Raw genomic sequence first — 20,134 nt, 5'->3', positions numbered from 1 at the left:
TGAGTCTTTTGTGACCCACAAAGCACTTGACATATATTGTCTCATTCATTCATTATAACTGTATAAGGAATTATCAAGAAGCAATATTATCTTTGGGATTGTTTGGGGGAACCCAAGACTTGGTGTCAGGATGACTCCTCTTCCTGAGTTCTAATCTCAGATACTAAGTGTGTGGCCCTGGGCACATCATTTCACTCTGTTTGCTTCAATTTCCTCATCTGTAAAATGAGCTGGAAAAGGAAAGTACAAACCACTCCAGTATCTCTGCCAAGAAAACCTCAAAATGGGATCACAAAGAATTGAGCATGACTGAACAGCAGCAATATTATTCTCATTTTACATGAAAGGAAAACTGAGGCATAGAGGAGTTAAGACCTAATAAGGTTTAAAGGTGGGGTTTGAATCCAAGTATCCCCTAATTCCTTATTGAACCTTCCCATCTTACCATGCTGTGTGGGAGATATGCTAAATCCCCAAATAATCATGGAACCAAACAATTTGTGAGGAGTGCAAGCCACGTGTTCTCTCCCTTGTGTCTGCTTCTCTCATCTACTTTCATCGTTATTAAGGTTCATTTTTGTAATTCTGATCACAATCTGTTCCTTACCCACTATATCAGTGAAGATACTAATTAGACAAGTGCATTACAATAATGAAGAGTCTGTTGTTTGGATGGAAATTTCCCACTGAGATAGCAAGTCTCTAGGAGGGTAGCTTCTGAACTGATGCCAAAAGCACAAAAATGACCTTGACCATGACTCTGTAGGTGGGGCTGAGTAGCTCAACTGCTTCAAGGCTGTTGGTGTCTTCCAAATCATTTTGCTTGCAATTTGGGTACAAAACCACAAGGTGAACCAAGAGCTGGGAAAGGCGTTGGGGTGCTAAGCAGAAGTTTACTTATCTGTCCACTAAAAGAATTTTCATAATTATTCCTTCCTACAGTTTTATAAAGCAAGAAAAATAGTAGAATTTTTTTTTTATTATTGACTATTGTCAGGATGACCCACAATGCCATTGACAACCCCATCATGGTCAGAAAGGAGAAAAATAATCTACCTCCAGGCTAAACTTGGAGTTTACAATGGGACCAGAATGTTATATCTCCTCCCACTCCAACGCCAAGGAATCTGAAAGCCTAAGGAAAGAAGGGAAAGAAGGTCATATAATGAGTATGTTTCTGCTCCAAAGCTAAGTTTATACAATCATAGTCTCCTTCTTTTGTAGCCTTTACTAAATCACAAATCATTTTCCCTAAATAAACACAATTGCAGAAGACTAGAACTCAGATCTAAGAACTTACTAGTACAATTTCCAGTGAGGAAATTGTACTCTCTCTGCTAACATAGGGCTCACATTTTCCACTGCAACTTTTAAACCATGGAAAGGTTCAGTAATTTGCCTAGCCACACAGCTTGGATGTGTCAGGGTTTGAAGAACACCATTGTCCCTAGCTTCAGTACTAACTCCCTATCCACTACACTGAGTCGTACTGTCTCCTACTATGGAGGGAGTCTAGAGTGTTCTCTGGACCAAATACAAAGATCTAGAGACCCAAGTTAGTTGCCTGTAGGAGAAAAAATTCAGCAAGGTCTAAAGGCAACAGAAAGAAAAATGAGGACTAGCAGTGGGGTCGTAAAATGAGAGGAAGCTGGTGGCATTGGCACATCTACCTGCAGTTAAAGAGGGCATTTGGAGAAGTCAGACAAAAGGAAGAGTTATTGTATTATTGACTGAACAAGTCAATATATTGCTGTGCCAAGTGGAGAGAGTGTAGACACAGAAGTGAAGGAAGGGTTCAGGTAGCATGACACTATTCCTTCCATTTTCCTTTCCCTTTCAAGCCTTAGGGTAGATGCTCTTTGTAGCTTTGAGATGTTGTATTTTTGCTACCCAAGAGTTATCACATCAATTTAGTTCAGGAAACAAAATAATTGTGCTAGTTACTGGGAATGCAAAGACAAAAGAAATGGTCCTTCCCTTGAGGGACATGCATTCTTACATTGGTTTCTAAAGGAATGGACATATTGGCAAACTATAATGAAGACTAATGAAAACATCTTGAATTTCTGTGAATACTTTCTGTTCCACTTTCTTACTTAAGGGTATGTCTGAGCCAGGAATGAAGTAACTTAAGTATCAAACATACTGGCAAAGTGACTTGGTCTGCCCATGAGCCCTACTAGGAAGTCAGCTCTTTGAAGAAAGAAAAACATTTTGTTTTTGTCTTTGTATTCCCTGGTTAGAGTGGTTAGAGTGTTTAATAAGTGCTTAGTCACTGAGTGATTAAATGATTCATTAATTGATTGTCTTTATCAGTCATAGAAACTTATGCCAATTATTATGTTCAGTTTACAAGAATTTTTTTTGCTTCTTTTTGTCCTTTTTGGCCATATCAAAATTCATCATAGATATCTGGAATTTCCACAAGCTCTAATCTTTTCATATTCCAAAGAGCTGTCTCTGATACTCCCAACATAGCATGCACTGAAGCAACAAAATAACCCATGATAATAGAGAGCATAGCTCCTAGTGGACCTGTTAGCTTTTCTCAAAATAGTTTTATTGATTATTTTTATATCTCTACATTTTCAAATCCCTCCTCTTCTCCCTTTCCTGAAGTGCCATCCTTTATAACTAAGAATTTTTTAAAGAGGAAAGAGGAGTTACTTAGAAAAATTGATCAATACTTTAAAAAATATGAAAAAGTGTGACATCAGATTTTGTAATATTTCTGTTTGCAGTTTCCCATACTTGTAGATCTCAATAAGCATGCTCCTCCAAACATCCCTGTTCTAATCACTTGTACAAAAATATTCATAGCAGCCCTGTTTGTGGTGGCAAAGAATTGGAAATTGAGTAAATGTCCTTTAATTGGGAATGGCTTAGCCAACTGTGGTATATGTATGTCATGGAACACTATTGTTCTATTAGAAACCAGGAGGGATGGGATTTCAGGGAAGCCTGGAGGGATTTGCATGAACTGATGCTGAGTGAGAGGAGAAGAACCAGAAAAACACTGTACACCCTAACAGCAACATGGGGGTGATGATCAACCTTGATGGACTTGTTCATTCCATCAGTGCAACGACCAGGAAAAATTTGGGGCTCTCTGCAGTGGAGAATACCCTCTGTATCCAGAGAAAGAATTGTAGAGCTTGAACAAAGACCAAGGACTATTACCTTAAATTTGGGGGGGGGGGAACCAAATATCTTATTGTCTGATCTTGCTATCTCTTATACTTTATGTTTCTTCCTTAAGGATATGATTTCTCTCTCTTCACACTAAATTTGGATCAATGTACAACATGGAAACAAAAGAAAGACTGGTAAATTGCCTTCTGTGGGGGGTGGGGGGAGGGAAGTAAGATTAGGGGAAAAATTGTAAAACTCAAAATAAATAAAATCTTTAATAACAAACATTCCTGTTCTAGAAATGTATAAGGAGAAGGTATGTTGTCTTATATTTTTTTCTTTGAATCTAATAGTGTCCTCTATATTCAAAGAATTCTCTTTTGTTGCTATTTATCCATTTTCATTGCTATAGACACTATTTTTTTTTTGCTCTGCTTCCTTCCCTTTACATCACTTCATATAAATCTTTTTAGGATTCTCTGCATTCATAACACTTGTATTTCTTTTTTTGTTTACTTTTGTTTTTGTTTTTGTAAGGCAATGGGGTTTAAGTGACTTGCCCAAGGTCACACAGCTAGGTAATTATTAAGTGTCTGATTTAAAGTGTCAGATTTAAACTCAGGTCCTCCTGACTCCAGCACCAGTGCTCTATCCACTATGCCACCAAGCTACTCCCACACTTATCATTTTTTAGAGTAGTCACCAACAGTCATCCTGTCTTATGTCTTGCCACTGGATCCAGGAATTCTGAAGGAAAAAATTAGGCTGATAACTTTGGACAGCTCTGTCTTACTTCAATACAATTCACTTGCAAGTCAAGACATCACCTTCTTAATATCTTTGGTTCTCTAAGCGAATGAAAAATGAACAACCAACAACGTTTCTTAAAATACTCTAATATTCCATGACAAAAATATGCTCCAATTTGTTTGGTTATTCCCCCATCAATGGCCATCCACTTTGTCTCTAGTTTTCTGCTATTTTGGAAAGTACTGCTGAAAATGGAGCCTTACGGCAAGTTTCTTAAAGACAGAGACTATATTCTTTTTTATATTCATATCTATATTGACTTGCTCATAGTGGATGATAAATAACATATAAAAATAGTCAATTAGAATATTTTATCCTAATTATATTTCACATTCTAATAATTCTATTCTAAATAGAATATAGAAAATATAAATTACAAAATCAAAATTTAAAAAATCCATTGGAATATGCAATAATGAGAATGCTTGTTTTGCTCTTCCACTGTGACTTTCTCTTAGTTATTTATCTCTTCAATTCTCCGTGCCCTCACTTAACCTCCCTCCTTGTATTTTACTTCCCTCTGGTCCTTACTAATGATCCAGCAATAATGAGTTTAGTAGCCTTTTCCCTCTGCTCAAGTGCAGTTCCCATTGACACACAGAGAGAGAATACACAGAAGGTTGGAGGATAGCAAGACCCTTGAGGGCCACTGCCTCCATTACTGAAGGGTTTCTTGTAGATTCCTGGCATCTGATCCAACTTATCAAAGCATGTTGAAGCCTGCTTTGGAAAATTAAGTAACACATCTTACTGATCCCTGTAGTTAATGGCTAGCATCCAAAATATTTTCTAATTTACACAGCCTGTATTTATTTACATCTTCTGATTAACTTTGCAGGAATCATATAAGATTGCTCTGTCCAACACAGCCCATTTGGAGGATCTCATATTAGCAATGATGATGGCACATAGGCCTGCCCCTCCTCCCCATGTTAATAGAGGGTCTATCATTCAATGGGTAATTAGAATAATAGATTTAGAGATGGAAGTAGGGTATAGAGGCTATCTTTCTTTTTTAATAGATTCAATCCAACCAATGCATTTGAACTAGCATGAATTAAAATCTACTTTATAATGCTATCTACCTCCAATAAGAGAACTGATAGATTCAGTACAAATTGAAACATACTTTTTTATTTATTTTTTTTTTGCTTTATTTGCTTTATTTCATTTATTTTTTTTGCAATATGGCTAATTCAGAAATGTTTTTCATGACTTTGTCAAAAAATTATTTCCCTTTGTCACTATCCTCCTATGTATATTATTTCCCTCTATTAGAATATAAGCTTCTTGAGCGCAAGACTCTCTCCTCTCCTCGCCTTTCCTATCCTCCATTCTATTAAATGAGATGCTATTTAGTTAATTGATTTTTTTACAAAAATGAAAACTGTTAGAGAGTACAGACTGACTGAATTTTGGATTTGTATCTCCAACATTTGGTCCTTAATAAATATGTTTTTCTATTCATTCATTCAGGAAACTGAGGCTCAGAAAACTGATAGCAAAGACAGAATTCAAACTCACATCTTCTGCCTCCAAGTCTAAAGCTCATTCCACTTCACCTTCTCCTGCCCAAAATATTTAGCTGCCTAGAAACCCTAGAACCTTCCACTTGACCTGAACTGCCAACTCTTACTTATTTTTTCATTGACTGAGGGTCTTAAACACCTGGACTGCAGGGTGGTCACTTGTATGCTACTCAGAATGCTGCTTAGTATCCTTTGGCTTTGCCTTCATAGGGGAAAATGAAAATGCTTGCCCTAATCAACATGAAAGCAAGGAAGGGAATCCCAGTGCCCTCATTTCCAGTTCAAAGTTTTATCCCCAAAGACAATAATGCCATCTATAATCCTTATTCTTTGATTCTTCATCTCAATCCATCTGGATTATCTCTTGGTCCATGAAATGATTCTCACCCTGCTTGTCTAGCCCCTACCCCGCTCATTCTGCTCACCTACTCAGTTTTCAAGACATAGATCAAGCTCCTGATTCAAGTTTCATGAAACCGGACTTCTGTGAAAAAAAGACATCTATTAAACATCTATTATGTGTCACACATTGTGTTAAACATTGAAGATATAAAGAAAAGCAAAAAAATGAACAAACCGTTCTGCTCTCAAGGCTTTTGCAAAATGGGACAATTTACCTGTCTCTAGGGTAAACTGGAGACAATCTCAGAGGGAAGGCATGATGATGTAAGAGGGTTCAGGAGGGTTTCTTGCAGAAGGTGAAACTTTGGCTGAGATTAGAAGAAACCTAGAAGTTAGAGATGATGAGGGAGAATTCCAGATATGGAGGACAATCCTTGGTGTCCTAAGTTGGGAGATATAGTGTCTTGTGTAAGAAGTTTCTTGTGAGTAGATTACAGTATATATGGCAGAGGATAAGGCATACAAAGACTAGAAAGATAAAAAGGAACCATATTAGGAAAAACTTTAAAATTCAAACTGATTTTATCCTAGAGGTAAGTAGGTGTCACTGGATTTTATTGAATAGGAGGTGCTTAATTAATTTGTTTCTGGAAGGGAGGAGTGAGAAATTCACTAGTCTAGGTGGAAGGTGATGAGGGTCTGTACCCAAATTTTGTCAGCTGCAAGGGAGAGAAGGGAGCATATTCAAGAGTTGCTATGAAGATAGAAACCAAGGCATTTGACAAGATTACATTTGGGAGGAGATAATAAGTAAAGGATGATACCTAGGGTGACTGGTAAGATGGAGATACACTCAACACCAATAGGAGAATTAGAATGAAGAAAGAGTTTTAGGTTAGAGGAGGAGATAGTAATAAGGAGTTAAATTTTGGATATACTGAGTTTTAGATTTCTATTGGACATCTAATTGGATATGTTCAATAACCATTTCTAGCTGGGAGACTGATAATCAGGAGAGAAGTTAAGGTTGAATAAATAAACTTGAGAATCTCATCATTGAATCCATGAGAGCTGAGATATCACTGAGCAAAATTGTAAAGGAGAATAGAAGACCCAGGACAAAGGTTTGAAGATACACATTCTTAGGAGTTATAATGTGGCTGATGACCCACCAAAAGACACTGAGAAGGAGTGGTCTAAGCAGTAATGCCTGCCTTCAATAAATTTTCCATCTCTTATAGTCAGTTGTTTTTAATGTCATTGGTTATCTTCCAGTTAAACAGTGGGTTCCTTGAAGATAAAAAAAAACAAACCTATCTTATCAGGGCAGTGAATATAGCACTCACCTTGGAGTCAGGAAGACCTGAGTTCAAATCCATTCTCAGACACTTAATAATAACCTAGCTGTGTGGCCTTGGGCAAGTCCCTTAACCCACTGCCTTGCAAAAAAATGCAAAAAATAAACAAAAAAAAAACAAAAAAAAAACCCTTACACTCCCCTAGACAGGACTAGCATAGTGTCTAGATTATATTGCAGGAATTCAATTCAGCAAGGTTTTGTTGAGTTATTGTATTACTATTATTTCTACTCTCCAGATTTCAATTGTTTTCTCTGTAAACAAATCAACAGATTTGGATTGAAGATGCCTAAGGGCCTGGGCCATAGCTCCTCTAAGTTCCATTTCTTGAGTTATAGATATTAGTTACATCCTCTACTCAAGCTTTGTCCCCCAAATGATGATAATGATGATGAAGACAGAGAAGTACATTAGGATGAGAATGACAGTGGGGGGGTGCTGATAGATGCTACATCTGAGGTCAATCTTGGTGCTAATATCTGTCACTTCCTGTTCTTAGAGAAATCATTTCACATCAATGGGCCTCGGTTCCTTTATAAGGGGATTGGATTAAATAGCCTCTGAGGTCCCTTCCCATTTTTCATCTAAGAAAGAGCCTATGGTGAAAAAGATGATTTCCAATAGTGACACAAAAGATAACAGTTCAGTAAAACCATCAATGACCAGTCCGGACTCCTGGGTTGTTTTTTGTTTTTTTGGTCTTCACTAAATCCCTTTGCCTGATCTCTGGGTTAATTAAGGCTTCGACTAGGTCCTCACTCTTCCTTGAAGAGAAATCAACAATCTTTGAGGAGTCATCCCACTGTGGTGACCTGCCACTGGCCTTTCAGAAGGTGATGAGAAAAGTAGATTAAGTGAAGAAAATTGAGTTTTCCAAAGCGAGGACTGTGAGTTGTTGATTGACTGGCAACAACTGCATCTGGCCATAGAAAGAATATTCTCTAAGTCAGACAAAAGAATAACAGTCACATTCATGGAACACCATGGACAAAATGGTTCTTCGAACAGAGTGAGCCCATCACTGCTGACATTTTCATTTTACTCCATTACTTTCAACTTGGTTTTATGACCTTCCCTTTTGGTGTGATTTTTCTAGCCTACTCTCCCTGTCCCACAAGCTTTCTGCCATAATCAACCACCATCTTCCCACTTAGTCCCAGATCATCCTTTCCAATACTGTTTGCAGCTTTCTTCATATCATCCCCCTATGCACTGTCACTTCCAAATTCTTCCTTGACTGCCATCACCTCTGGAATGGATTATTACAAGAGTCTTCTCATGCGTTCATCCTCCTCTTAACTGCCATAATGATTTCCCAAAAGTAGAGTTCTAATCATGTCCTTCCTCCTCCTTCCCATTCAATACCTCCTTTGGTTCGCTATCACCTCCAAGATGAAATAGAGATAGAAATTCATTTGTTTGGCATTTTTTATAACTGGGTCCTTTCCTACCTTTTTCCCAGTCTTCTTTCCTCTTATTAACCTGATCCTTTCTCATATTTCCCGCCTTCTTTCACACAACCCAGTCAGGTAAGATAACTATTGCTCATGTACATGCCATTCCATCGCCTATCTCCATGCTTAACAAGTTTAGTTAGCACTGGTTCTTCCCCTTGCCTAGAATTCTCTTACTCTTCAGTTCCACCTTTTAGGGTATCTCTCTCCATTCCAGACTCACCTCAAGTATTGCCTTCTAGCAGAAGTCTTTCCCAGTCCCTTTTCCCTAATTTCCCAGATGCTAATGTCTTCCCCTCCAAAGTTACCATGCATATATTTTGCATGCATTCTGTAGATATATATACGTAATATATATATATGTGTATATATATATATATATATATATATATAATATGTATGTATGTATTTGATATCTTGCCATGAGAATATAAAGATCTTGAGGATTGAAGGAACTTTTTTCTTTGCATTTATACTCTCATTTTATAGCACAGTGTCTGATATATAATTATGGCTAAATAAATACTAATTGACTGGCACCCCTTCCTTATTCAGACCACTCCCTTCCTGGAAAGTTCAGTTTACTGATAACTCCCTGTGTATGACTTCAGAGGTGAGAAACCTTAGAGAAAAACCCTGCTTCCTTATGAAAAGCTTAGAACAGCTCTGTAGCTTTGATTCAGGAGAGAGTGGTTCAACAAGGCCCCACCTAGCCCTAGAAGCAGCATTTGTACACATCATGATAGACATTCCTCCTGGCAATAGCCTAAGGACCACAGTGCCTGAGGCTCCTTGGCAACATTCCTCAGGATCTGCCCCACCTCCATTTGGAATTGTTAGATTCCCAAATAAGAAGTCACCAGACTTCCCTTCCCTCTTTGCCCTAGTTGCCTTCACAGTATTCCTCATTCCATATCTATTGTTTAGCCACATGGGCCAGGTGTAATAGGTGAAACCCTGAATTTGGAGTCAGAAAGGCTAAATTTTAAGAAATTGAGCAGTCTTATAAAAGAAGTCTTTTCCTCAGATACATTTCTATCTGCAATAAGATTCCTCTTCTAAAATCCCAAAATAGAGATAAAGAAAGATAGAGAAACTTCTCTTAAGCCTCAGTCCTTGACCTTATCCTGTGTCAGGGCTTTTGTCAGTGACTGAGAGGAAGATATAAATGCCAAAACTTATCAGATTTGTGGGTGGCCAAAAGTGGAAAGGGATCACTGATGCAATGGATTGCAATGGACGATGGAATCAAGATTGAAAAAGACTTTGACAGGCTAGAACTATGGCCTAAGATGAACAGGCTAGAACTATGACCTAAGATGAAAAAAGCAACATTTAATATGGATGAATGTAAAGTCCAATATTTTGGTTAAAAAAAATTTTAAAGTAATGAACTTGATGTGTCCTCAGCGGGTTGCTGAAAAGAAAATAAGAATGACATAGAATCATGAAAGAAGTGACTTACATGACTAGATCCATCAGCCAACACGAATTGAGCTCCTATTGTCTACCCAGCTCTAGGGATATGAAAACAAGGGAAGACAACATGTTGAAAATTCAGTGAAAGTGGCCCATATAGAATAGGAGATTGTCTATTTAAATCCCAGGGCTGTAATTCCTTAACTGAATCACCTTGGACAAGTCACCTGATCTTTTTAAATCTCAGTCTGTAGAAGGAAGGGATTGTACTTCAATCTAAACCTCAAAATCTTTATGATCTTTTTGGACTTTTCCAACAACAGACAATGAGTTCAGGGCAGGGTGAGAGTTACAGTTTCAACTCTCCAAACGAACAGTTTTGCCTAGTCTAGCTCTGTCACTCCTGAAATCAGGAAAACCTAGTTTCAAGCTTTTTCAAGTCAGGTTTACTCAAGTGAAAATCTACAATAGTGGAAAGAGATTTGGACATTATTTTTCAGATAAGGAACCAGATTTGTTCGAGGTCACATAATTACTGATTGGCAGACCTAATTAGCAAAGTTACTCCAATGGAAAATGCAGTATTCTTTTCCACTCCTTTCTCTCATCATATGTTAGGATAATGTTTCATAAAACAAAATACACAGGATTACAAGGAAACCAATTATTTTTAAATGAAGATACTTTTAAGTTCACAGATTCCAGCGTACAAACCCTTGCACCATTGAAATGGCAGATGTTTTTTAATGAGGGTTGGAAGAGTAAATACTGAATCAGAGCACTCCCACTGTGAAAACTCCCTCCACCAACGCAGGATCATTACTGGCCTTGCAACCAAAAGTCTGAGAATTGCCCTAAATAGTAATCTTTATTTTAAAAGAAAATCAATCACCTATCTTTTCCCATAGGTTCTTTCATCCAAAGTAGTCACCAAGCTGATCAAAGAGCACTAGTCTTGGAGTCATTGCTTACACATGCAAGGATGGATGGGGTTAGAGTTTGGATTAGTCATGTTTCATCGGTAAGTTTGGCTCCGATTTTCAATCTTCTGGATAAGCTGTATCAAGAAAAAGCCCACTCTTATTTAACTTGACTTTTGTAGTCATTTCTTTTCTGTTGGTTTCCCCAGGTTAAGGGGTTAATGAAGTGGGCTGAATTGTTCTAATGTTTCCCAGGTAAGGAAAAATAACAGGGCCCAGCGTTGCTGTCTCCTCAGCCTCAGCCACCACAGATCTCCCATGTCTAAATTAGGAAGGCTTTGTCCTCTAGGAGATGTGTCTGTAAAGGTGGATCCTCCCTTTCCTTGGCAGGCAGGGAAGTTGAGCTTGGCTCTCAGTCAAACTGGTAATGAGCAGCTGGGGCCTGTTGGCAGTCACCAAGTTCTTGTCAATGACTTCTGAAATAGGAAAGGACAGCAAACAATCATTTCCTTGCACTTGAATGAAAGCTGTCTGTTATCTGACCCTCAGGGATTGGGAATACTTGCAAGGAGAAGCTTGACTCTAATCCATGAAGTCACATTCCTTGAAAAAATGTATCTGCCTTTTGGAATTTATTTTCATATGGTTGCTTGGTTTCATTCTTTTGTTTTGGTTTATTTTTAAATCATCTCATCTTTTGGTGTAATGATATCATTTCATTGTTCCATATCCTTTTTCAGATATATAGCTATTCACTGAAAATTCAATGCTTTCCCATCTCCGGGTCTTTGCCCATACTGTTACATCAAGTAAAACTGAAGTCCTATTCAATTCAAATATTACTTTCTTCATAAATCAGATGATCATAGATTTAGTCATAAAATTCCTCAAAATCCATTGATTCAGGCCACTTAATTCATGTTGGAGGAAACTGAGACTTGATGAGGAAAATTGATTAGATCGTCACACAAACTATAAGAATCAAACCCCAATCCACTAGCTCCATGTCTGCTTTCCCCTGACATCCAACTGCCGCATAAGCACCCTATCCCACCCAATAGATGAATTTTCTAATTCCTAGAGGACTTCATTTGTCTGTTTTATGTCATTTTCATTTCAAGTAAATTTGATTCAACTCAACAAGCATTTTTTAAATACCTTCCAAGTGCCAGGAACTGCTGGTGCCAAGCAAAAGAAAAGGTGAAAATTAAACAGCCCTGCTTTCACAAACTTGACATTCTATTGAGGGGTAGCAATATTTAGATCAAATATTTTATTTAGAAAGACACAATTTCAGGTTATCCATCAAATACAAAAGTTATAGAGAGCAAAATGGGGAGGCTAGGTGGCATGGTAGATAGAGTTCCTGGTCTAGAGTCCAAAAAAAAAAAAAAAAAAAAATATATATATATATATATATATATATATGTATATGTCCAAATATGACCTCAGACATTTACTACCAGTGTGACTCTGGGCAAGTCATTTCACCTTTTTTTGCATCAGTTTCCTCATTCTGTAAAATGAACTGGAGAAGGAAATGGCAAAATTATTCCAATATCTTTTCCAAGAAAACTCTAGTGGATTCACAAAAAGTTGGATTACAACTAAAAAAATGACTGAACAACAACAAAGGACCCCAAGGAAAAGTGAGGACAAGGAGGTGTTTATGGAAAGAAATGGAGGAGGCGGTAGAGGAGGGAAGAAAAAAAGAAAATATTGGTGTCCTTTTATTCATTAGGCAATGTTGCCTCTCATTGCTATTGAGTCATATGCAACTCTTAATGACCCTGTTTTGGGTTTTCTTGCCAAAAATACTGAGTGGTTTGCCATTCTCCTCTTCAGCTCATTTTATAGATAATGAAACTAAGGCAAACAGGATGAAGCAACTTGCCCTGGGTCACAAAGTTAATAAGAGTCTAAGGTCATATTTGAAGTTGAGAAGATGTTTTCCTGACTCCATATCCTGTCCTCTATCCATTGCACTACCTAGCTGCCCCTAAGATCTTTCGATCTAATAAACTCCAAATCCCTTTATTAGGATATTTATTTAATTTCTCCTATTCTTTGGGCCACTTAAACCCATGGAATGAAGACAAAGCCAACTCATTCAAAAACTCCAACCCTCCTCATAGATACAAAGATGTGACTTGCACCTTAAATGAACAGCAACAATTGGACTCCCCCTTCCATGTGCCCTCATGCTATTAATCTGCCTTTCAGGGGGGCTTGGTGGAATGCTAGAAATTGCACCTTGAATGTGGAGTTAGAGAACCTGGGTTTCCAGCCTGGCTCAGCTGATTCAAATTCCTTGCTACCACAAGAAAGGACAATAGAAATCTTTGATTTATATGGAGTCTAAACTATGCTACATGAATGAAAGGGAATATTATTCTAAGAAAGACAGAAGAAGAAAAGACAAATATGAAGAAGACAGAGAAGTATGGAAAGAAATACATGAACAGATGCAGCGTAGAGGAAACAAAACTCAGAAAACAACCAAAGCAATGATGACAATTGTCTACATGGACAGAACTAAACCCACAAAACAGTCAAAATTGCCATATTATTGTGAGATGATCAACTATGATGAATGCAGCTCCTCTCAGAATTTCAGTGATCAAGGACCATCCTGCAAAATGTGTTATAGAAAATGTCATCTACATCCAGAGAAAAAACCATGGAGTATGCAAAGCAAAGCATACTTTGTTCACTTTTAAAAACTTCTTTAATGTTGTTTCTTTCTCTCTTGTGGTTTTTTCGCTCTTTAGTTATAATTGAATACTTTCAGAAACAGGGAACTCCATTATTCTTATAATGAAGAAAGAAGTCCATTCCTTTGGATAGTTCCAGTATTCCCAAAGGTTTCCTTTCTTTAACATCAACCCATCAGCTTCAGGTCTCTTCTCTAGAATGATACAGAAAATTATGGTTTCTCTGCTACAGGATCACCTTTAACATATTTGCTAACTTTCACAACATAACCAATTTGGAAATATCTTAAATATGATTGTACTGTACAACTTTTATCAGATTGTTCACTACATGAAGAGGGGGGGTGGAACTCAAAAGCTTGCTAAAGGAAAACTGTTGAACACTATCTTTGTATTTAGTTGGGGAAAAAAAATAAAATGAAAGCTTTGTTGGGGAAAAAAACCTGCCATACTATAATGTCCAAGCTTGAATCCAGAACAGAGATAGGAGAAGGTATTTCCTTCCCTTCCCCTCTACAAACATAGGGGTCTTCAAATATAGAACACTGTATATAATATCAGACTTTTTTGGTGTGATCGTTTTTTACTGATTTCAAAAATTCTTTGTTATAAAGTATGCTTCTCTCGAGGCAGCAAGGGAGGATATATAAAGAAATGTAGGTGACATAAAAATAAAAAAATCAATAAAAATATTGGAAAAAATACAACATTGCAAATATAAGAACATGGCTGCTTTTGGCAAGAAAAGGCAGATAACTGTTTTTCCTAACCCCAATATGCTACAGAAATGCAGCTACACAGACAAGAAGGGAATTTTGTTTTAATTACCCAGGCAATGGAGGATGTGTTGACTTAGCCCAAGGGGGTTTTCCTAATGCAGAACATAGTAATGCAACAAAGGAGGATGCTTGCAAGGCAAATCTCCAATAGTCTCTCTTTCTTCATCTTACCTGTCCCACTAACAGCTTCTGAGGTCCACCTTCAAAACCTCTTTCCCCTTAAAGGATAGATAATTGCTAAAACTATCAGTGATTTTCAGAGGTGATTATGCCTCTTTCCAAATACAAAACATCAAGGGCCATATCCTTCTTCCAAACAATATCATTTTCCTTTCTTTGAGCAATGCCATGATATATAGGCAAACTCTATGTTAATTGGATAAAGCAGTGGTGAAACCCCCAAAGAACAATTAACTTTCATGTGAAATACTCCCGGCTGAAATCTTAGAAAACTTGCATGTAATTAGTACTCTCTTCCAGCCCTCTGGTGTATAAAATACAATGCATTAGGGCTTGTAGCACTAATATCACTGGGAATGCTAGTAACCTGGGAGAATCTAATTTGCTAGGAATATGGAGACCTCAGGCAAGTGTTTCCTTCTGATTTAGCGAATCTTGTTTCAAGGCTATCAACATCCACCACAGACTAGTCTACTGTAATTCATTGTCCATCAAATTTTACCTTTATTCATTCTATAAACCTTCAAAGAATATCCTTTGGAGAGTCATAGAATCCAGGAATCTCAGAGTCGGAAAATATTTATCAGAGCCTTTAGCCTAGCCCCTATGAAAAAAGAAAGACTGGGTTTCCATTAGAAGGAATGACGTTGCCCTTTCTGGAAATCTTCAAGTAAAAGTTGAATAAAGTTGAATGACTATTTGTCAGACATATTTATAATAAAATTATTAGTAATAATAATGATAATAACTAGAATCTACACAGTTTTGTGGTTGCAAAGCATTTCACATGCTATCGCATTTTATCATCACAACAATATTAGGAAATAGATACTATTATTCCAATTTTATAGATTGGGAAGCAAGGTGGCAAAGTAGAAAGACTGCCCAGATGTCAGGAAGACACCTTCCTAAGGTGAAATCTGGTCTCAGATAGCTATGTGACTCTGGGTTAGTCACTTCATCCAGTTTCCTTATCTGTTAAATAAACTAGAGAACAAAATGACAAACCACTCCAGCATTTTTGGCCAAAAATAAATGAATGAATGAATGAATGAATGAAATTTCATAAATACATAAATAAATACAAAAATAAATGAATAAATAAAAACAAATGGGATCATGAAGAGTTGAATACAAATGAAAATGATGAGGAAACTGAAACCAGAAAAGGTTTGTTGACTTGCCTAAGGTCACACAGGTAAGCTAGTAATATAAACAATAGCTAACATTTATACAGTATTGTACCAGACATTGGGATAAGCACTTAGCAATTATTATCTTATCTTGTCTTCACAACAATCTTGACAGATTATTATCCCCATTTACAGATGAGGAAACTGAGGCACATAGGGATGAAGCAATTTCACCAGAGTTCACATAGTTCCTTAGCAAATATTGGAGGTGGAACTCAAGTTCAGGTCTTCCTGACTCCAAGTCTAATGCCCCTAGTTATCTTGGTGTTGAAAAAGAGAATCTTGCTTATTTCTACAATAAGTCAATTAATAGATCAATCATGCTCTACTTTTCAGAAACAGGGAACTCCATTATTCTTATAAGGAAGTCCATTCCTTTGGATAGTTCCAGTCTTCCCAAAGGCTTCCTTTCTTTAACGTCCACCCATCAGCTTTGGGTCTCTTCTCTAGAATGATATAGAAAATTAGGGTTTCTCTGCTACAGGATCACATTTAACATATTTGCTTAGTTATATTAGTGAAATGATCACTCTTGGATCTGAAGAGTAAATGAAGAAATGCACCTCCATCCTTTCCTTGGCGAAGTGAGAGGTAAGGGGTATGGAGCGTTTCATATGATGTATCCAATACCATTATAATGTCTTATATTGAATTCACTTAACTGCATTGAAATTTGTTATTAAAAAAAGAAGATTCCATAAGGGAGAGAACATATGGAGGAATAACCATCATGTAGTAATAATAATAAAAGCAACAATAAAACTAATTTTAAGTTAAATACATTGTAAGATTATTTTATTAAGATCATAGAATTTTTAATTGATAGAATTCTTGGAAATCATCTAAATCTTACTCCTCCAATTAATAAATAGATAAACATAGATAATACAAATGGCAGAGCTGGAGAATTAAAGAATTACAGAAACTCAAAGTTGGAAGGAATTTCAATGACCACCTAGCATAATCCATACCTGAGCAAAAATTGTCTATAATTTACCAAGAAGGTCATTTGCATCTGTTGATTACTTTCTGCCCCCAGAGATCTTAGACCCTGGAAATCTTGCAGTCTGACCACAAATATCATTTCTCCTCTTATGCCTTCTCTTCTCCAAATAGTTCATTACATTTTCTAAAATTATTCCTTCTATAACATGACTTCTAGACCTACCACTATCTTGGCCCTCTCAGAAAATCACAAATTTAAAACTGGAAGGAATATTTAAGATCATCTAATAAAGAAAGAATGATGTTGCTCTAGAAAAAAATAATAGTGAAGAGACCTGAGTTCTAATTCTACTCTGCCACTTAGGACCTGAGTGACCTTAGGCAAGTCCTTAAATTTCAATGGGCTTCTATCTCCTCCTATGTCAAATGAAGGAGATAAAATAGATAACCACCAAAGACCTACCAGTTCTGGATCTATGATCTTATGAGTTTATCTAACACTCTCATTTAACATAGAAAGGATTTTTTTACTCTCTACATATAGATCCCCAGTACTTGGCTCATAGCAGATGCTTCACAGATTTTTTTTTTATTTTTGCAAGGCAAAGTGACTTGCAAGCTTTATATATATATATTTTTGGAGAAGACAAATGGAGAAGAGAAAAAGGATGCCCAGTGAGGAGAGATTAGAATCCAGGTCCTCTGGCCAGGATCCAGGGAGACTCTGTGTGACTAACTCTTTAAGGCTATTTTCAGACAAGGTCAAATGAAATTTCTTCTTACTATACCACTACTATCTCTCTAGGTTATTGCTGGGGTCCTGAGTCCCCCATACACATAAACACAGACATGCACACACCCTACACACATACACACACAGAGATACTTACATGTACACACACACACACACACACACACACACACTCATACACACTAACACACTTTGCCTTTGCCCACTGTTATTTCAAGAAGACTGGATTTCCTTTTTTTCCCCAGAAAGCTCCTGGTGCCTCTTTTCTTTTTTGGATTTTGGGACATAGATGATTTGCATCTGCCCTTGCCAGATCAGCACAAAAGTTAGTTGGCAGGAAACATATCAATGTTACGCCATTGTCGGACTGTGGTCGCAGCAGCAGCAGCCTTTAGGAATGCATTGGTATTGAAGACACTACCTGCTGAGTCAGCCTTCTCATCTCTCTCTCCCCCCCACCTCCCAGCCCACAGTGGCTCCTAAATTTCCCACTCAGGTGGGAGATGTCAGAATTAATTTATAGTTTGACAGAAAAGCCTTTCACCAGACTCAAGAAGGAGGAAGAAACAGAATTAGAAAAACCTAAAGGAAAATGATGACACCCTCTACTATTCCTGACTTGTCAGGTAAGCTGGAGGTGGGCTTCTCAACACTGGGTCAGATGTTAGATGAGATGACCTTTAAGGTGCCATCTGGTTCTGAGATTCTATCATTTTAAGAGCTATGATCAATGGGTGGAAGCTAAAAGGAGGCAGATTTCAGTGTGTTTTCAAGGGGATCTTTTTAACAGGTAGATCTGTAGAACAATGCATCATTAGGTGGTGTGCTTCTCATCATTCTAAGTATTCAAGAAAAGAAAGAATGGTTACCTGGCAGGAATGCTGCTGAAGAGATTCTTAGACTGGTGGGGAAATTAAACTAGGTAGGTACACTGGAAAGGCAATGACTCTAGTCAGGGGACCTACATTCAAATCACTCTTCTGACACTTGCTAGCTGTGTGTATGTAATCGAGGGGCATAGACTAGGTGTAGGTGCCTCCGATCTTTCTTCTGTCTTTACATTTAAAGTGCCACCCAGCTTTTTGATCCCACCATCCATGATGCCAGAGATGAGCAGAAAGTCAACCTTGGAGTCAGAAAGGCTTAGGGTGAAAACTCTCATCTGATGGTTATTAGATGTAAGACCTTGGGCAAGTCACATAACTTCCCAGTGATCTAGACAACTCTCTAAGCTTTTAAGTTACAGGAAAGTTATTTAATCTCCCCCTTGTTCTGAGGCCCTCTCTGAAGATAGGGGTGTTGGAAAGCTCTCAGGATTCACAACCAGAGGATAGGATTCAAATCCTCATTTGGATACATCTTAGGCTTAGCTACCATGGGTAAGAGTCCCAAAGGTTACCCCAAAGGTCAGTCCTTGCTTCTAGGGTAGCCAATACCAAGATGATTGCAGGACCCAGTTGATGTGATTGATGGAGCACTACTAGGCTGACCTCTGAAAATTCACGGTGACAGTCTCCAATCCCTTCACCTAAAATGGAAAAAAAAATTAAATCAGGCAAAGAACCTAGGCTCTGTATTTATAGACCACATGGCAACCTCAGTGGGGAGGGCTAAATCTCTTTCCCCTTTCAACATTGTCCCTCAACATATGGTGTCAGTGAAGGTGTCCAAGAGATCAGCAAGAGTGCAATGAGAGAGAAAAATGGCACAGGATCAAATTCCTCTTGAGTTGTCTCTGTGGCCAACCAAAGAGTCTTTTATTAGTTATTTGACCAGAACCAGTTACAGAATGTCTACATGTATTTCAACCTGTCTCCCAAACACTTCTATCACATCACAACTCTACAAGAAGTGGGGACTAGAATATTCTTCATGGGGTGATGTCATTGGTGGATCCATATATATGTGCCAATCCCTTCTACACATTTAGAAATGTACTGTCTATCCTTTGCCAGACAATAAGTTCCCTGAGGACAGAAATTGGCTTATTTTTTTTTCTGTGTTCCTCAGTTTCTAATATGGCTCCTAGAATATAGTAAGTGCTCAATAAATGCATTTTGACTGATTTACCTGACACAAGTCATTTTCCTTCTCTGAATCTCAAATATGTCAGGGTTGGGCCAGATAATAGCAGTATACACATCTACAGAACTTTGAAGTTTTTACTCCAATATCTCCTTTCTCAATAAACTTCCCAACATCCTAGAGATATTCCAACACTGCAGAGATTTATTTCAACATTTTACAAATTAGGTAACTGGGGTTCTAAGGATATGAATGACTTTCCTTCAGCTGCTGCAGAAGACAGTCCCCAAACTCAGGTCTTCTTTCTCAGAATATTTTGCTCTTCCCACAATCCTATGATTCCCATCAGAGACTTGAGAGCCCTTGGCAGCTTAACTAAATGGAAAACACCAATCTGAGTGTGAATTCACATGATGGATGAATAAATAAATGAAAAAAAACATTGACCAAGTGCTTACCATAAGCCAAGGATGATGCCAAGAGAGAAATGGAGGCAGTCCCTGATCTCAAGATGGTCCCACTCTCATTGAGGGAGACAAGATGCATAATAGAACTCATCAGTAAAACAGATGGAAATTCCTAG

General features: G+C 37.7%; 1 long non-coding RNA gene across 2 annotated transcripts in view; it reads left to right on the top strand.

Moving 5' to 3' along the window:
• LOC141490163 (uncharacterized) overlaps window positions 1-13,685 on the top strand; it is a 55,984-nt gene extending 42,299 nt beyond the window's left edge. For both annotated transcript variants that reach the window (XR_012469076.1, XR_012469075.1), the window contains 2 exons: window positions 10,953-11,065; window positions 13,188-13,685. This is a non-coding gene — a long non-coding RNA (uncharacterized LOC141490163). The remainder of the gene's footprint in view (window positions 1-10,952; window positions 11,066-13,187) is intronic.
• The last annotated feature ends 6,449 nt before the right edge of the window (window positions 13,686-20,134 follow it).

Source organism: Macrotis lagotis, chromosome 5, assembly GCF_037893015.1.
Source record: "Macrotis lagotis isolate mMagLag1 chromosome 5, bilby.v1.9.chrom.fasta, whole genome shotgun sequence".
NCBI classification, from domain to species: Eukaryota; Metazoa; Chordata; class Mammalia; order Peramelemorphia; family Peramelidae; genus Macrotis; species Macrotis lagotis.
Note: the sequence above shows the minus strand (reverse complement) of the source record. Positions and strands in the feature narration are given on the sequence as shown.